Source organism: Passer domesticus, chromosome 1 (assembly GCF_036417665.1).
Source record: "Passer domesticus isolate bPasDom1 chromosome 1, bPasDom1.hap1, whole genome shotgun sequence".
In the NCBI taxonomy this organism is placed as follows: domain Eukaryota; kingdom Metazoa; phylum Chordata; class Aves; order Passeriformes; family Passeridae; genus Passer; species Passer domesticus.
Genome location: NC_087474.1, coordinates 69,751,563 through 69,770,067, shown reverse-complemented (window position 1 = coordinate 69,770,067; position 18,505 = coordinate 69,751,563). Strand labels below are relative to the sequence as shown.

The window sequence follows — 18,505 nt, the reverse complement described above, 5'->3', positions numbered from 1 at the left end:
AATATTTGTTATCAAGTATTATACATAAATGAGCTACTAAATAAACATTGCATATGAAATTTTGAGTTATGCAGAGCAGCTTCCTTAACAGTGTCAAAAAGTATATTCCAAATTGTGTATTGTTAAATCCTACCCCATGTTGGCTATGGCAGAAGCTTTTACACAAACCTCATTTTTTCTTCTGAAACTGATGGTCTCTTCCTGAGTTCGAGACATTTAAAAGATTTTTATACTTGATCTTTAAAAAAATGATAGCTGAATGTATGCCAGATTTATTCTTCTTCCCCACATGGGTTGTGATTAAGCTTATCGTTTTAGCTTATTTCTGAGTAGCTGTTAATTTTTTTGAGGGCTGTATGTAATGGACTAATTGTTGCCAGAATTAATTACATATATAAGGAAAGTTTATAGATAAATGGAAGCTGTGGAACACAGGAAGCTGTTTCCTTTCTGAAATCTGACCACTGATAATGTCTGGAAACCTGAAAACTGATGCACTGTAGTTTTTGTTTCTATGCTCATTATATTCCTTGGTGCACATAATCAATATCTTTTTAAAGACTGCAAACTGCAAGAGTGCAATAGATTATTTTAATTTTGATTTTTTTTGCTTGCGTTTTCTTTAAGAGTTGAAACTTAATGCAAAAGATAAAATTATGTGTACTATATACAAGGTCCCTTCTCTGAACACATTGAAGTGGGATACTTTACTGGCCTATGCTCAGAGTCATGTTGAGCTACAACTTGATAGAATAAGACATCTAAGAGTGTATAAAGATTTAAGAGTGCAAACATTCTTAGATGTCTTTTGCTGTCATCAGAAAAGGTAAAATATTGCTTCCTTTATTAAGCCCTTGTCCATTGATAGTTATTATTCAGATCATACCTAAGATATAAAAAATTTAAAAACAGAGCAAATACCACAACAGATATTTAGCTGGCAGGTTGCAAAGGTTGTGCAACTCTTCCCCAGACATGGAGGTGCTAGTCTTTGATTTGAAATGAGCAATTTCCTAAGTTCTACTCATGGATTTCTATTCTGCTGGATTTAGTGATCAAATCTTGGTGGCCTTCCATGTGAAGATATATTTAAAATACTTTTTTCAGTCTATTTAAAATTCAAACAAACTTTCAGGTGGCAGGCTTATTTCACAATTAATGACCAGCTTTAGAGTTAATTTGCAAGGAATGTGTGTGTTTCCGTGTATTTTGCAGATTGATTTTTAAAAGAATCTTCCTATCAAGAAGAAAATGAGAGAAAGGAAAACAGATGACCTTTTTCCATTTTAAGTTGATTCTGATGAAAAGCTATATAATGCAAAGTTTTTGTGAATCTAGCCAAAGAGTTGGATTGGCAGTTCAGGACTGGGACCAGCAATGCAGTGGCAGATAAAGCAAGGTATGCCCTTACAACAACTGCATAACAGGCCAACTTAAAAATAGTGAGCAGCTGGGCTGAATGACTTGCTTTCAGCCTTAAGCTTCCCACGGAGAAGCCCTGGAGAAACAGAGCTCTTCTTGTAGTAGTGGAGTTGAGCAAGTGGGAGAGAGCAGTACTGGCCAGAGGATATAGAGGCCCCTGAGAGAATGGGGACAGGGTCCCAGTGGTCTCAGGGCTGGGTTTCACACACAGGTGCTGGCAGACAGAGCCCCTGGGTACTTGCCTCAGCTCTCTCAGAAGCTGTAGCCCCTGTGCTTTGAAAGGCTAGATTAGGGTACAGCATGTCTTCAGGATGTTATGAAATGTTTTTGGAATATATATATATATACACACATATATGTATTTTCCCCTTTGAAAGTGAGGTGGGAAGCAGGAGGCGGTCATGTTTTGGGATGCTGCACTAAAAACCTGAGGCTAGCCAGGTGTAATGCAGTTTATGATGTCTGCCTGAAGGTATTTGCAGCCTACAGTGGCAACTGTGAGGGGCAGATTACATCTTTCATCTCACCCGCATGCAGATGAGTTCAGTGGGAAAGAGGTCCTGCAGCCCCCACACTTTATTTTTCTCAGCCTGGCTCTGTCTCTAACCCGAACTTTGCCCTGAGACCTCAACTAGGTCCCTTAGTTGTGGCCCAGGAGTGGAGTTTCTTGCAGCCCTGTTTCCTTGGCACTTTGCCTGGGGCAGCCCCTGTGCAGCCACATCCCTTGGCCAGGGCAGTGGCCACAGCACCAAGCCTGACAGAGCTCAAAAAGTGATTGGTCAATACGCTTGGGCACATGCTGTAACTCTTTGGGTTGGTGCTGTGCAGGGCCAGGAGCTGAGCTCAATGATCCTTGTGGGTTCCCTCCAACTCAGCACATTCTGTGTGTGATTCCTTGCTGTTATGGGATATAGCACAACAAGGTTATCTTGAGCTATTTTTTCCTCTGTAGTGGAGGATGAAGGGATTCCTCCTGCTATTCTTCTTCCTGTTCCATACCAGCGGGGGATGACAGGGGTCACAGTAGGAAATAGGGCACTGGGGGTGCCTGTCATGGCATGTATGGGCTTTGTATTGATGTGACCCAGATTTGTAGGGTTTGCCTTCTATGCTAGCTTGTTTCTTCATGGTGAGCTGAGACAGGGCATTCAGACTATCTTCTCTCCTGAGGTCCCTGTGGGTCACATTATTTATGGTCTTTATTAAGAAAGCAAGCCCCAAAACCTCCCTTCCTGCCCCACAGAATCAACTTGTGGCTGCATTGGGCAGACTTGAAATAGCTATGAGCAAGTATTCCTTATTTTTCAAAGTTTCTGTGGCTCAATTTGCCGCTTCTCTGATAATACCCTTAGAAGAAATGCAGCCAAACTCTAGGTCATATAATCTTTGTGTTCTTGACTGATAAATATGATTTTACCTGTTAAAACAATGTTCAAAAGATCATTAGTGGTAGTGATGACTTGGAGAGTAATCGTTTGGGAAACCTACTGGTTGTGGGAGCAGGCATAGCACTTTTTGAATGAGGGAAGACATCAAGACAGATTTTTTAGAAGTATATTTACATTTCCAGGAAAACCTCACAATCAGTTGATCTTTGATTTACTCTAGTTCACAGTGTTTTTAAAGCAGAGATGGTGCTCTGCAACCCCCCTACCCCGCCTCCCCGTGCCTCTGTGTGTGTGTGCACGTGGGTGTTTCTGGAAGTGTTGTGTTAAAAAGCAATTTGACATCTGCTGACTTTCTCCAACTAAAGCTGCAACTTCTTGGGCATATGAGCTGATTCTGTGCACCCTGGCATGTGCCTGGCCCTGACTGACCCTTCAAGTGCAGCCCTGTGTGCCCAGGGTGCAAAGGCAGGTCCCTGTCAGATGTGGCGCCAAGGCAGAGGAGGAGTGGTGGAGGTTCCCCTGTGCAGGCACTCCCGTCTCCATCATGTGTGAAGCCATTCCACATAACCCTAACAGAAGGCTGCCTGTCAGCTGCAGGCCTGGGGTGGGCAGAATCCTTTCTTTCTATGATCTCCCTGCATTAAAAACAGGGAAAAGGGGGAATTTCCCTGTCTTGCCTGGCTAATGATGTGGTTGGTAACTGGCTCAGTTCAGGCAGGGCTGTATCCCATGCCTTCCCAGGTGCACACCCATGTGTATGCACACACGGTCTTGGGTGAGCATTTTGCAGGAAGATCCTGTGGGGGAAGATGTATGGACATTTGTATTTAAGCAGCCTGATTTATTTCACTGAGATTTATTTGGTTGGTTTGACTCCTCCTCTCTTCCCTCATGTTTTCCCAAATGCTAGGACGGCCTGCATTTTCCTTTGCTGTGTATGTTTGGCAAATGTGTTTCAGATGACTTTGGCAGGCTTTTGAAAAGAAGGCTTGAGCTTCTGTGGGTATTCTAAAGTTTTTTCCCCCTACGGATAAAAGTATTGAAAGATACATACTGTTGGTTGCTTGGATAGTATAACTTAGAGAAGGCAATTTCAGTGTCTCAGCCATGTATCTTGATTCAATTATTCAGTTATCTCTTCATGAGATACAGTCACATGATTGCATAAAAAAAGGTGAGCATTCTATCTGGCCATTTTCAATCTTCAATAAAGATGGCATTGTTTTGAATATGTTTAAAAGAACAAAATTATTTTGCAGAGATTATGATAAAAGGAATGTAATATGGTTGATTTGTGTGTTCATGTTTGGTTGCCCAAAACTGAGGCACCTGAAGTAAGCTGTTAGAATTAAGGGCCAATTCAAGCAATCAGGTGCCCTTTGGTTTCAGTGCATCCAAGCTTGAGGATGAATCTCAAAGACTGCTCATTAAATAACTTACCTCTGTTTTGAAGCCCATTTTTTTTTAAACTCTTGAGCAACAAGGCATACATTTCAAGTGTTTTTTTCTGAACTGTCTGAAACTTCTGTCTTTCTTTGTTCACTCCAGCTGTCAGCAGATTTCAAGGTGTGTGTCTCTGTGTTTGAAGAAGTTATCATAGATATTGGTGACAGCTGGGCTTTGAAATGTTCTTTGCAGTCAACACAAAGTACATGAAGAATGAGTCATGAACATTTACAGACCATACTTGGCTTCATATGTAAGTCTTCTAATTATGAGCCTGCCTAATTGAGCTGGGGAAGCTCATGACTTCACCACGGTCTTCAAAAAATGATCCAGTTGCTAAAGTTAAGGATCTGAGCAATGATTTTTTATGATGCTACATTCAATTAATCAATCAAATTAGGGTTTTCATCTTTTCTGTCACTGCCAGAGGGGTCCAAACTGGTGTGATTTCCACCCCTCAGGGGTTTCCAAGGGTGTCTCTTGTTTTTGCAGTTTTAATTATTTAAGTTAAAAAACATGAGGCTGTGCATTTTGAAGGTAGGACTTTCCACTTATTAAGTTCAGTGATCTTTTCTCCATTACTAGTTTAATGCACTGTACATTCCTGAGCAAGTTAACTGAATGCAGCAAATTATGTTTAATCACATAGAATTAGAGAAGTTTGTAACTTGTGTTTGTAAATGCTGTATCTGCTCCAGGTGTAAACTGAACCATCAGAAGTCTGCAAAGACAAAGCTCTCTGAACTCTGCAGTTATTCTGGACATGTTTCCATTGTATGTGGAAGAAATACTATTAAAAATAGTGAAGGTGCACTCTTGGATACAACAAAAGTTTATCACTGACAAAGTGTCCTTTCTTTTATCCTTCTCAGGATTTTCAGAATGTTTTTCAAAAGTCAGCTTTTGTTTGACTTTCTGAGCTTTGGAAGAATTTCTAATGCCATTCACAGGCCTGAATGCCTGGATTCCACAAATTTGCCAGGCCTGTGTCTTCTGTTCATGCTGCATGGTTCAGTGTTACAGACATGTACTTTAAAACTCCCTGACTTCAGACTGCAATGCCTTCTTATGCTGACTTTCTTTCAAGGTTGTACAAATGCACGCACAAATGCACACAATGTAATTGAGAAAACTGTATAATGTGTAATAATTCTGCATAAAAATGAATAATAAATGCAGGAATAAGAAATAAATGGGAGAAGAATCTATTTTCATGAGACTGTACTTGCAAGAGTGATGTACAAATATGGAGATTTTTGTACCTAATTTTAGCTACGGTGTTGAATTTTTTATTACTGTTTAGTTAAGAGGGTTTAAGTCTTGGTCTTACCTCTTGGCTGTTGGAATCTCCATTGTGCTGTAGCCCATGTTTCCAAGATGGGCAGCAGTGTCTGTGTGTGGGGAGTAGCAGAGGGCACAACGTGAAGGTTTGCTGAGAGTGCTTCAGGGACATAACCCCCTGCTGCTACCCAGCAAATTTGTTGTGTGTTTAGACATGGTTTGGGAAAATAAGCAGATGAACACTGGAAGCTAGTGAGTGGAGATAGCAGGAAGATATGTGTCCGAGAGTGGATTTGTCTTCTGCTAACACAATTCAGCTTCCTTTTCATAGCATGAATGTTCAATAAATTTTATTTCTCAAGGCTGTGTTTTAGGAGCACATTTCAGGTTGTGTTCCTCTTTAAAAAAATTTTAGTGAGAAAGCATCCTGAATGAAATGTTGAACTTCGACCAGTGACTGGAGAGCTTGTGGTGCCTAAATGGGATTTATTGTAACTGAACAGGAAAAACCCTTAAATATAAGACTATGTAGTTGTGTAAAAGCATTGTGTTTTCTGTCATCTTACTCTCATTTGACCTTGAATTAGAGCAATATCTTTGACTTCAGTATCTGTAAGACAAAATACAGTATGAACAAATTGTTTTAAATCACCTATTATTACAATTTATTTATCAGTGCATGACATGAAGTTATTAAGTGCTTTTGTCCTGTTTTTCTTTATTTCAGGCTTGGGTCACACAGAAATGTGAGGATTTACACTTCTGAAATAGATGTGAATGGGATTGAAGGAATTACGCGGAGGATTATGAACTCCCCTTCTTCCTGATCCGGGAAAGATGAGTGAGTGTATTATGAAATAATTTATAATTAACTCACTCCTTACTTCAGAAGGTTTTTAGTCAAAACACAAAGATACAGTTCAGATGGCTGTATGTAAGAATGGAAGAAATTTCAGATACTACAGATACACCTCCTAATTATAAACATCAGCCTTCAGAATCTGCTGGTCCTGTTTAGTAATATGAGGATTTCCGTTAAAAATATAGTGTGAGCTTTCTGTAGTAAATCTCACCCCCTCCCAGCCACACCAGCTCTCTGATGTAAATGTTCTATATTTGAAAGCCCAGTGTCAAAGAAAGCTGAACTGACAAAATTAATTTTGCATTTCTTGAACTGGTTCTGAGTGGGGCTGTTACTGGAGAAAAGTGAAAGGCTGAGCTTTATTAGGTCCCTGCATGTGTTTGTTAGTGAAACAGGTGAGAAACAGCAGCAGAAATGTCCATGTCATACCTGGGCTGCTTCTGAAGCCTGTTGGAGTGCAGCTGATATGTTAGTTCCAGTGGCTGCAAATCCAGCTTCTGTGTCTTCCTGCCTCCTTTCCTTGCTATATCACTGTCCGCAGAGGGAAGGAAAGGAACTCCAAGGCCAAACGTGTGGGAAGATAAATGGGACTTTACTTTGGGTTGTCTTTCTCTGTCTCTCCCTGTAGATACGTGGGGCCATCATTAGAAAAGGGCACATGACTTTTCTGTGGAATCTTGACATTCTAATTGCTTTCAATTTAGTGCGTACCTTGCATATGTCACCTTCAGATACTGATCAATAAATAAGATCTGCGCTTCCTAGTACAACCTGTTCAAAGTGAAAAGCTACAAGTCCTGTTAGAAAAGCACATGGTGTTTAAGTCCTGGCTTTTGGCAGAGATTTCTCACTTCTGCATCAATACACACAAGACCATGTATGTGGTGCTGTGAATGTATCAGTGCTGAGCAGTGCATAGCAGGATGAGTTTTCAATTGCAGGTGTTGCTGACCAGACAGCTCTTTCACCAAGCTGTGATACAAGAAATATGTAAGAGCTGTAAGTATGTACAACAAACATGTAAGAGTAAAAATGAACCCTAAAGCTGGCAGAGTGACAGCAGAATTCTTTTATTAATTTAAACATTCTTGTAATTCTTGAATCTAGCTTTCTAGCTTAGATTCATTATGTCTAAATTGTGTGCAGGGCTGAAAATGGAGGGTGCACCATCCAAAGCAGGTTTGGATGACCTTCTGAGACTTTTACACTTGTACATGGGAGGAGGTAACACCCAAAGCAATAGGTGTGTCTGGACAGCACTCAGCTTCAGAGGGCCAGAACCAAGATGATGACATGCTGCCTATGGTGCTGAAGCCAAAGGGCATGCATTGGGTGGTGTAGGGAGAAAAGGCAATGCTATTTGTGTGTTGAAGGTGTCAGGGACAATGTCTGAGGCTTTGCCTGAAGTGGAAATAGGCAGCAGGTGCAAATATATGCTGCAGAGGAGCAGGCTGCAGCAAGGTTCAGGAGTATCCCAGCACTTGGAGGGGGTAAAAGGGTAGGAAGCAGAGCAGAGAGGGTGTCAGTGGTGTATTAAAAGCATCTGGAGCTCAGTGGATGGAGGAAAACCAATGGGAATAGTAACTTGTGTGGCTTCTCCAGAACAGAGAGTGGGATGAAAGGATGCAGTGGAGAGTGAAGTGGGTGGGAATTTTTCTGTTCAACCATCTACACCAAACACTTTTTTTCCCTCCAGAGCTGTTTCTTGGTGGCCTGTATTTGAAACCAAATATTAAGGAGTCTCCCCTGCAGCTGACGGGAGAGAGATGTGAAGAAAAATTCAAGGAACCAGAAATCAGGACTTTCTGAATGAGGGAAAAGAACAAAGGGGTGAGAACTGTGCAGGCAATAATGAGAAAACAAGTGTTTTCAGGGGAAGTTTTGGAAAGTAATGGGAGAGCAGGGATCTTCATCAGGAAATACACAGCAGTAAGATTTGATTTCCAGCTGTCTTGGGTTTTTTACCAGCATGATGTAAATGGCAGCTCTTACTGGAGGGAATGAAAAATCACTTTTCTCATCAAGGAAGTGGAGAAATCTCACTCTGTTTGCTTGCTTGCACAAAGAATGCTATAATGTAAGTGTGGGAAAGCATTATAAACATTTTGGTAGTACTTCTTGTATTTCCTATTTTTTGAAGATGGGTATGCATATGGTAGCACAACCTGGGGTAACCATCAGCCTACAAATCCACCCCTGTGTGTCTTGAGGTTTTTTCTGAAAAAGATGTTATTTTTCCCCCCTACTTGTCATATAATGACTTGCTTAAAAAAAGCTAATATTTTAAAACTTTATTTTTAATTTTGTCCTAATGAAGTCTAGCTATATTCTGACCTGAATATTCACTGCTTGATGGTAAGATTAAAATGGCTGTGAATGTTTTAAAGATTTGGGTTTTGCATAAATACCTTTTGTCCTATAGTGGGTAGGATGGCTCCAGTCTCTTGGCAAAATGTGACTCCTGCCTGAAACCAGAGCAGGTCTGAAGCTGACCTAATAGTTCCTAAATTGGCATATTCTCTCAAAAAGGTGATCAGCTTGGCTGGTCTGTGCTTGTGGTTGCATTAACCTCTACCTTGTGTCTGCTTTTCCTTCAGCTGCAGTTGTGCTTGCAAGGTGTTTGTGATATATTTGCTTTATCAGGAGGAGACTGGGGGTGTCACACATGCCAGAAAAGTACCCTCATCTTTCCTCATTCATTCCCTGTGTGGTGTCATATGGAGCTGAGAGTCTCCTGCTATAGCAGTCGCTAAAACATGTTGATAATGTTTGCTTCCAACAGGAGACTGTTCTGGACATCCTGTTGTCTTCTTCTTTCAACCTGTTTCTGGTCAGTCTGAGGGCTTTGGGAGCTTGTCCTGGTTCCCCAGGCCCCTGGCCGTGGTAAAAGGGAAGTGGAGCTGTACTATGAACAGGTCTGAGATCCCCAGTGCGGTGGAAAAGTGAAGGGAAGAGCAGGTCCAGCTGTAGCAATCCTGACCTTTCTGGGAGCACCACACGTAACCCATATGTACCATCCCATGGCTGTTCGGCAGGGCTGGGGCTGGGGCTTGCAAGGCTGACACCAAAGCAATGTGGCTGTGTGTTTGCAGCTTTCCACTGCTGGGATCATGTATTGGAAACTTCCATTGATGCCTGGGAGCTTCTTACTCCTGAATGTGCTCGCTAAGGCTCTTGCCCTCTGTATGAATTGCCTGGCCGTGTTACTCTGTGTCTGTTTCTAGCCCTGTCTATTCATCAATTTTATTTTATTTTTTCAAAACAACTCAAAATATAGGTAAAGCAAACATTTTATTGTATCTGTAAAGATGCTGACCTAGCATCAAATAGAAGAGTATGATGAAGTGATAAATGTTTCAAGCCCCTGGCCTTTTATCTCTGATTTTCTTTTTTTAAAATGTTTCTCAAACTTAAGTGATTGAAAAGTTTTCCAGATCTGATAACTGCAAAGATTTCAAGTGAAACTTTTGGCTTCTATCCCAGTATGAGATCATACAAAGTGATATTAGCTGAATTTGTACCAGAGTTTGAAAAGAAAATGAAAACATGTTACTGTTAAGTGTCTCTCAGCTATTTTTCAGCTATGCTGCACATTTTTCTTTCTAATATTGTATTTAATTTATACTCTGTGGGTTTTTTTATCCTTGCTAGCAGGACTTCTTGGATTCCATTTTACATAGAAGTTTTCTAATCTAGTATTGCAGAGAAAACTCACTACAAGAGAGAGGATATACTGAATTCCTGCTGCTGTTCCAGAATGACCTTAAACAAAATCTCTAACCTGTCTTTTTGTCTGGTTTTTGTGACAGGAGACTTTGAAAGCAATGGTCCTTGTAGAGGTGTGTGTACCTAATAAGGGTAAATGTGTGTCAACTACATGTGTTTTGTGGGTTTCCTTCTATAAAGAAGTAAAATAAGGTAAATAATGCCTTAAGTTAGGAATTTAGATTACTGAACAGGGCTGAACTTCAAGGACTGAACTTGGAAACCCAAGCAATCGGATGCTAGAAAATTCTGCATTTAAAGCTATTAATCCATCCCCTTGGTAAATATTCATTTTGATTGCCTTTAATTAGAGGATTGCGTGCTTTCCCCCTCCCCCCCACCCCCCAAGGCCTGCGTATTGTTCAGCACACAGCATGGCTAATGCTTAATGAGTGGGTAGGTTGTTGATGTTTTGTTTCTCACCATTTCTTGTATGGCTTTATTTACTGCATGGTTGGCAGATGGTGCGCTGAATACAGAACTACTCATTTCCTCATGGAGATTTTCATGGCATTTACACCATAAAGAGTTACTTTACTGCATGTTTTTCAGGGAATCTTAATCAAGAGTGCAAAATAAGACATACACATATATTTAACCAAACTTTGAGCCTTGGCAGTTAATTTTCTGGAAGGAGATGGTTACAGTACAGTTGCCTTGGTGGAAGATCTATCAGGTTGTGTTGATTCCTTCCCCCACTCTTTTTTGTAGCAGAAAGCAGCAGTGGGTCAAAGCTCCCACAGGGGCACATGGTATCTCCATAACTCAAGTAGTTTGGTAGAAATGTTGTAAACAGCTATAAGTTCCCTCTTTCTCTCCAATGTTTTCTTCTTGCCATTGTTAATTGTACAAGAGAACACAGAATTTCATGTCAGAAATCTCTTCTGTAATCAAAGGAGTGGATATTTTGTCCAGCAAACTGGCTTAGCAACCTGCTTCCAGCATTCAGAGCACGTTTGAGACCTGATGGAAATGAACAAATCTTCAAAACCTACTGTAAGCTACAGGAAGAGAACACTCTTCATCTGGTTTCTGTCTTGGAGGCTGTAAGCTCTTCAGGCTGGAGCCTGTGCCTTCCCATATGTCGATAGAGTATTTCAAGCCCTATAGTAGTATAAACAGCAGTGGATGAGGTCATCATATATCAAACAACATAATTAAATCAGTGCTTTATTCACTGTCTGTGTCTCATTATGGCTGCCTCCTAGGTCACTCCGCAGCCTTGGAGATCATGTAAGAACTAGAATGTTGCAATAGCCCTTGCAGAAACATTTGCTTTGAAGTTGGTGCTATTCTCTTAGAGACCAATCTTCATAAAAATGTACTTTGTAAAATGTGGTGCTATTTTGAAAAAGCTGTGTAAAAGGGAAACACTTAATATTGATTTTTTTCATAAATTGTCATGCATAAATGTCAGCCGCTGATCATATGATTGTGATGGGATTTCTTGATTGATTAGAAGTCTGAAAGCAATCAAGTAGATGATGTATTAGAAAAAGCCCCAGGTTTCTCAGAGGGGAACATAAGCTTAAAGTGCCTACAAAACACCAGATTTCAGTAATTGCCATGAAACTGGTATTTTTTAAAGTCAAATGATGCTTTGTTTTGGCCACTACTTTAAAGTGCATTCCCTGTAAAACAATATAGGAAAATATTTTAAGATCCTCCTTCCCCCTTTCACAGCTCTGGTACCCACACTTTAAATCTTCTGTTATATCAACACCTCTAAGTGTTTTATATAGATCCTTATGTGTGTTTTACAAGGAAGTAGGCTACCAATTTTGTCTGAGCAATAAGGTACTTTGAAGTTTGAAGTCATTAAATAAGATATGCACGTAAGCCTCGTGCCTCACCATGTATGATGCCGTGGGCATGTGTTATTGCTTACCTATGCCTTAATTACTGTACACATGTAGCTACAGGAATATATCCATATGGTTTTCCTACTGTAAACTTTCAGGTGTCTTGCTAATCTAGGCTAGTTCTCAGAAACAAGAGGTGGTCTGAGATCCTAGTAATTACAAAGCCAGCATACAAATTTCGACATAAAGGCTCTCCCAGATCCATTTGAAATTACATTCATATTCTGTCTTGTTTTTTGAATAGCAGCCCAACAGCATGCAAAGTTGTTATGTTGTTGCTTGACCTGCTCTATCCCAATCTTGCTGCCAAGGAAAAAAGAGGAAAAGGTATTTGGGACTTATGTTATCTTGGCTTTGCCATAAGTGAAAGAGAATTTTTCCTCTTTTTTTTTTTTTTTTTTTTTTTAAATCTGGGGGTTTCCCAAATGAATTAATATTATCTGATGAATTTACTGAAATAATACGTGTTCTTTCTCCCTGAAGTTTTTGTATTTGTCTCTGCCTCTCTACCAGTAATTGCAGCTCAGAACCATGAGTTGGTACCATGCGTTAGGGTATAATCTTTGCTAATATGGCCTGAAAGTAGGAAAGTGAAGAGAGATCAGAGGCAGCTCTCCAATGTTCTGCAGTACAGGTGGGGTCCAGAAATCAAATATAAAAGCAAAGTTGTGCTGCTCAACCAAACACCCTCACTGAGAGTGGAGGACATCTGCCAGCTGGGCTGCCTCTAGGGCTTCTTTGCCCTTCAAAGCACTTCCACAAACCTGCTGCTGCAAAGAAGGGAGGTGGGGATGATGATGAGGAGGGTCTTGCAGGATCCTGCTGGAGGTTCGAGTCAGTAGTTCCTGCTAGGTAGCTGCCCTGCTGGGAAGACTAACCTGGCAGGGTAGGAAAGCTGAGGGAGGGGCAGAGGAGGCTACTTACCCTCAGGCAGAACTGGAAATCACCTGGCTCCTGCTCAGCTAGTGAAACAACAGCAAGGAGAGAAGTCTGTCATCCTGCCTGAAGATGGGTGCCTTCATGTGGTTCTGGGATGCTAGGGAGAAGTCTGTTCTGCTAAGTCTGCTCTTAAGAGCCCTGCTGTTCCTAACCTTTTCTTTTTCCCAGTGACATCATCCAAACAGGAGTTAAAAGAAGATCAGTGGCAGACAACAGAAGTATGGGCTGCTCAGTACTTAAAATTTATAGTCTTCAAAATATAACTTAAATTTTATGATGTTGTCTTAGTAGCTTGATTGTTGACTGGTTAGGCACTTGATAAACTTCCTAATAAAAACAATATATGCTTTTGTTGGTTTTGCACTGTTTGTTTTTCCTTTGTTCATGTTTTTTCTGTTCTTCTGTGATTATTTTTTAAAATAGCCAGAGTAAACCAGAAGTGGTAAACTTTAATTTAGAAGTGTCAGCAAGAGGTGGCTCACCTGATAGGGGTAATTCAGGCTTCACTGGTTCTTTGCTATAATCCACTACCCACTGTGGTTTATGCTCTCTTGATATTACTTCTGTTATATTTGCTATCATCTCTGTGCAGATGATAGCTTAATACTTGCAAATGACCTACATATAATGAATGTCAAGCCAAGAAAACCCTGTAAAAGCACACACCTATGAGAAGACAAGGACAATACAAGGCAAGCTTGTTAGGGCAAGTGTGAACAAGTGTTGGATATCAAGAAAAAGTGTGGGTTTTGTTGGTTGTTTTTTGGGTTTTTTTTATTCCTTTGCTACAGGGGCACAATTCTCATTTCTATTTGCAGTCATCTAGGCAAGCTGAGGTGTGTTGAGTGCAGAGCCTAATTGCTTGTGCACTGCATGCTGTGCCTACACAGCTTTCAACTGGGAGCCAGCTTGGAGCACAGGCAGAGCAAGCTCAGGTCTGTCCATACCTGCCTGCATACAGAGATCCTCAGAAGAAAGCAGAGACACCCATTTTCTCTTTATTACTGCATTACACCAGAGGCAAATTCTCTAATTAAAATTTGCAGTTAGCGTGGTGTGCTATAACTGCTGTAAATTTTGGTCATGTCAAGACTTCCTGGCGGTGGGAGGAGAGGCCCAGAGAAGCCAGTGAGTGCAAACAAGGACTCTTGTGCAGCCCCTGAGTCCTGTCCATGTTGTTAAGGGACCACCTATAGTGCTTTGTACCAGGAAAATTACTAAATGGCTGAAGAGAAAATGTCAGTAATGCTGGATAGTGGAGGATTTAAGATCTGCCTTGTCCTGAAAGAGGTTCATAGTCATCCTCCTATCCACTAGGCTCCCATGGGAAAAGGTGCTTGAGAAGGCACAAAATATTTTTTCTGCTGCCTTTGCCCGGGTGCATTGCTTCATCTGACATAGTAGGGAAAACCTGTGAACTAGGATAACAAGGATGGCAACATTAAGAAATATGCATTTTAATAAAGGGATTAGAGAATAGATTTGCATATCTTGCAACTAGAGGAATATGAACTTGGAGAGTGAATAGCTTTCTGAATAGGTTCTGATTTTTACCTTCTCAATCGCTGTGTTCATTTACTTTGGCTATCATGATGACTCTTGAAATGCTATCCCAGGTTGCTTCCCAGGTCTTCAGCTTGCTTTTAGCAGCTGGATGGCTGAAAATACTATCCTGCTGTGCTGTTTCCATTCCTGCCTCTAGACCAAGGAAGAATGTCTGGTTACTTTCATTTCTGGGATGGGACAGCTTGATCATATGAGGTCAAAAGAGGTGCTGGCTGGCATGTAATTACCTATTCCTTCTAGGAGGATACTTTTCTCTTGGGCAGACTGAGCAGGAAGCCATGGGTCTGGGCACTGAGAACAGTTTAGCAGTCTGTGGTTGGGAGGGAGGAGCAGAAAGGGATAGTATTCATGTGAAGCCCCTGCTTCCTGTCGCACTGTATTTGACCTGACATAAGCAGCTGACATAACATCACCGTGGGAGTTGCCAGCATTTTCTTTTAATATTAAATTTGGGAAAAAAAGTTAATAACTGTTTTCTTCTTAAAAGGAAGGAGAAAACCCCAAAGGATCTTGGCTGGCTCTGCATGCCCTATAGGTATGTCTGGCTGTTTTTGATGAACAAGGTGCTGTCCTCCTGTTTACCTCTCTCAAAGGAAGTGTCTGTTGACATAGTCTGCATTTCAATCATCTTTATTATACAGCTCTCTGGGAAGCCTCCGGGGCAAGTCAAGCCAACCCTGAAAGAAGCTTCTTGGTCACAAAGAGAGAAGAGTCAGAACAGACACCCACAGTTTGTATTTCTTTATTTGCAGAGATCTCTGCCCTGATAACCTCAGACCCCAGAGCAGCTGAAGTTGGCTGAGTTTGGAGTGGTTCAGAGGCATGGTTGGCAGGTCTCCAAGTGGCTGCTGTATCCACCTGTGCACTGCAGCCAGAATGGACCTGGCTGTGCTGATGGTGCTGCCAGAGAGCTGGCTTTGATATCCTGCCCAGTGGAGGCTGGGATTTCCTTGCAGTGGGAGAGATAGGTGGGTTCTTCCAGGTTCAAAGGCATCTTTCCCCCCATCATATCCCTCAGGTTTTCTGTGCATGCTGTCACCATGTTTGGTGCCTTTAGTGTGGCTCAAACGTTCACAAGGCTTCACATTACCTGTGACAGGATTATTCACTGAGTGGCATCCAAAGCCTTGCACGTTGTGGGTTTGTGTTGGTGTCCAGAATTCAGTAGAGAACTGCTGTTGGTTGTGCCATCAATGCTGTCTGTTAATATAAGCATGAGTAGAGAATTTCGTTTCAGATTGAAGTTTATACATCAGAACTGAACCTTTGTGGATAAACGAACTGTAGATAATTTGCATGATGTTTTGGAAGTGTGCTGTATTATTCCATGCTCGTGTGTTTGGAGTATGTGAAGTTAGCTTTGGCTTGCACTGATGTGATATTTTCCTCTAGTGTTCAACGATGAGCTCTAGATAGATGCTTGGGAAAATGATGCTACACAAAGAGCATCCATCTTCTTGGCAAAAGGTGAGGCCTTGACTGGCCTCAATGTGCCCTCAAGGCCTCTTTCTCCAAATCTGTGCAGCTGCTGACACCTCTGAGGGGCCAAACCCATCCATCTTTTGGAAGGAGAATGGCTTTCTACTGCACTAATAGAGAGTGAGTTATAAACCTTCCTCTCTCAAGTTTTCTGCCATCTGGATGTGAAAATTCATTTTATCTTCAATAGTTCCTACTTTAAGCCAGCTCTATCAAAAACTTTTACCCAGAAAAGCTACAGATGGTTAAGAAACAGTGTCTGAGCAACCCAGTTGTCAAGTGTGAGGTGAGGTGGTACAGCATGGGGAGCTGCCTAACAGCTCAATGTTCAAATATCAATTAAAATAATTTGAAGCGTCATCCACTAATGATGAAAGCAGCTTGTGTCTTCATTGTAGCCGAAAATTTCAAGGGCCAAATTCACTGGAAATACAAACAGTGGTGCAAATTATATGTTAGAGCACAATTGTTTCCCTGCAGGCTATAAATAACTCCTATTTTAAGACACTGGGGGTTATTTGTCTCCTGTGGGAGAGACTGTATTCTGTGGTGTAGCTGACCAGAAAATGGTTGTTAGTGATAAAGTGGTGTAATTTGCATTGATTTATTATTCATTGGCTGTGCAGATCAAGTGCAGCTTACTCAGCAAGAGGGATTGATACCAAATTCTTTTGTCGCTTAAACAAATATCCCTGCTGAGTATAAGTGAGAGATGAGATTGTTACAAAAGAGTGGTGTTATCAGACACCTTCTAGCTTGTAACTCTCTAAGATCTAAATCAAACTTACTGATAATTTGTCTCCAAACTTACTTTTGGGCTACCTGGGTAGACAGGGTTTGATAACCATTGGAAGTAGATGCATATAAAAAAATTAAAAGGTAATTCCTTGACTTTGTTTAAATTTCCCACACCATGTAACATGCACATCCTGTTTGGAAGATCTAGTGCACCCAAAATAATAGGCCTTTATTGGCTACTGTTTTTAGTGGGGGAAAAACTATGTTAAGGATAGGACATGATCATTCTTATAAGGATTTTGTCTGAAAATGTTAGCTTCAGAGATTCCAGGTATTTTGAGACATTCTATGATTGATGTGAGAATAATATAATCAATGCCTACTTTGATGTTCCTCTGAAAGCTGTACCTCTTGGAAGAAAACTACTTAAAAGACTGTTTGGATTTCACTTCTCTTGCTCCCCACCTTTTAGATCAGTTTTCTATTTGTCATGGTTGTGGGAGAAAACCTCGAAATATGAATCAAATGCTTCCTTCAAAAAACAGAGGAATATATTTCTTAAGTGATATTTTAAGTTATTCCTGGGGGAAGGGAGGGTGTTTTATGTTCAGATTCATTATCTTCAGGTGTGCATGGCCCCTGCTGCAGGTGTTGAACCATCCCATTCTTCCCTGGATTATTATCAGAAATGATTTCACAGATTATTCCATAATTCCACTGTGATTTTGGCTGAGAAAAAAAGTAAAATTAGTTACAACATGGGAGGTAAAACAACGCTGGAGGAAATTCTTAGAGGCTTTCTGGTGATCAGTTTTTCTTTGTACATTGAGTGAGCATCAGTGTCCCTCCACAAGTCCTCATCTACAATCAGCCTTTGAATAAACTCTCCCTGTCCTGCCATGGGCCATTGCTCTTTGCAGCCTGGGGTGAACTTGTGGAAAGAGTGCTGTAACTATAAATTACTCTTTTTGGGCCAATTGTTCTGGGGAAATCTGAACAAAATAATAACCTTGGAACTTAAGTGTTCTCTTAAAAGAATTGTGTCCTATCCATTTAAAACTGAACTATTTCGCAGCATATTCCTTCACATTTTTGCTAAAGGTTAACAAAATTGTTTAGACAGCTCTATAGTTCGTGCACATCAATCTACTTTACAACCAGCTGATTAATGTCTGACTGATTTCTGCAGCAAATTTCTCTAATCACTTTTTATTTACAAACTGGGGTGGTTTTGTTTAAAGCAGCTATGCTGTGAGTGTTCATCCATCTTAAAAGTTCATTCCTTGACTGAAGTAAGTTTGGGAAACACAAGTCTAATGAACCTCTGTGACAAACGATGCCCATAAAAGAAGAGGTCATATGCACCATCTCTGGTAGTGCTAATTCCTCCTGTCATCTCCTACAGATGTAGTAAAATAAAATAAATTCTTGAAGTAAAGAGAAAGGAAATCATAGTGAGTGCAGGCAAATGAGAGAAACAGTTACTCTGGAGCCTGCAAGGAGTTGTGCAGGAAGCCAGGAAACTGTGGATTTTCATTATCCAGGCTATTGGCTGACAGCTGGTGATGTGAAATAATCTACAGCTTTTTTTGAGAACTTATTTAAACCTCACAGACTTACTCTTCTGGGAATTAGAGAGGTTTCATCTTTATAAATAAGTTAAATTATTCAGTCTTTCTTCAAGTAGAGTTAGGCACTGGGCCGATGTCTCTGCTGTGATACATTGTGCTTCGTTACAGACTACAAGTGCTGGATCC

The 18,505-nt window shown here is 40.8% G+C and overlaps 1 long non-coding RNA gene across 11 annotated transcripts in view; it reads left to right on the top strand.

Moving 5' to 3' along the window:
* LOC135302222 (uncharacterized) overlaps positions 1–18,505 on the top strand; it is a 203,657-nt gene that overhangs the window by 126,470 nt on the left and 58,682 nt on the right. For all 11 annotated transcript variants that reach the window (XR_010363945.1, XR_010363926.1, XR_010363951.1 and 8 more), the window contains one exon: positions 6,265–6,378. This is a non-coding gene — a long non-coding RNA (uncharacterized LOC135302222). The remainder of the gene's footprint in view (positions 1–6,264; positions 6,379–18,505) is intronic.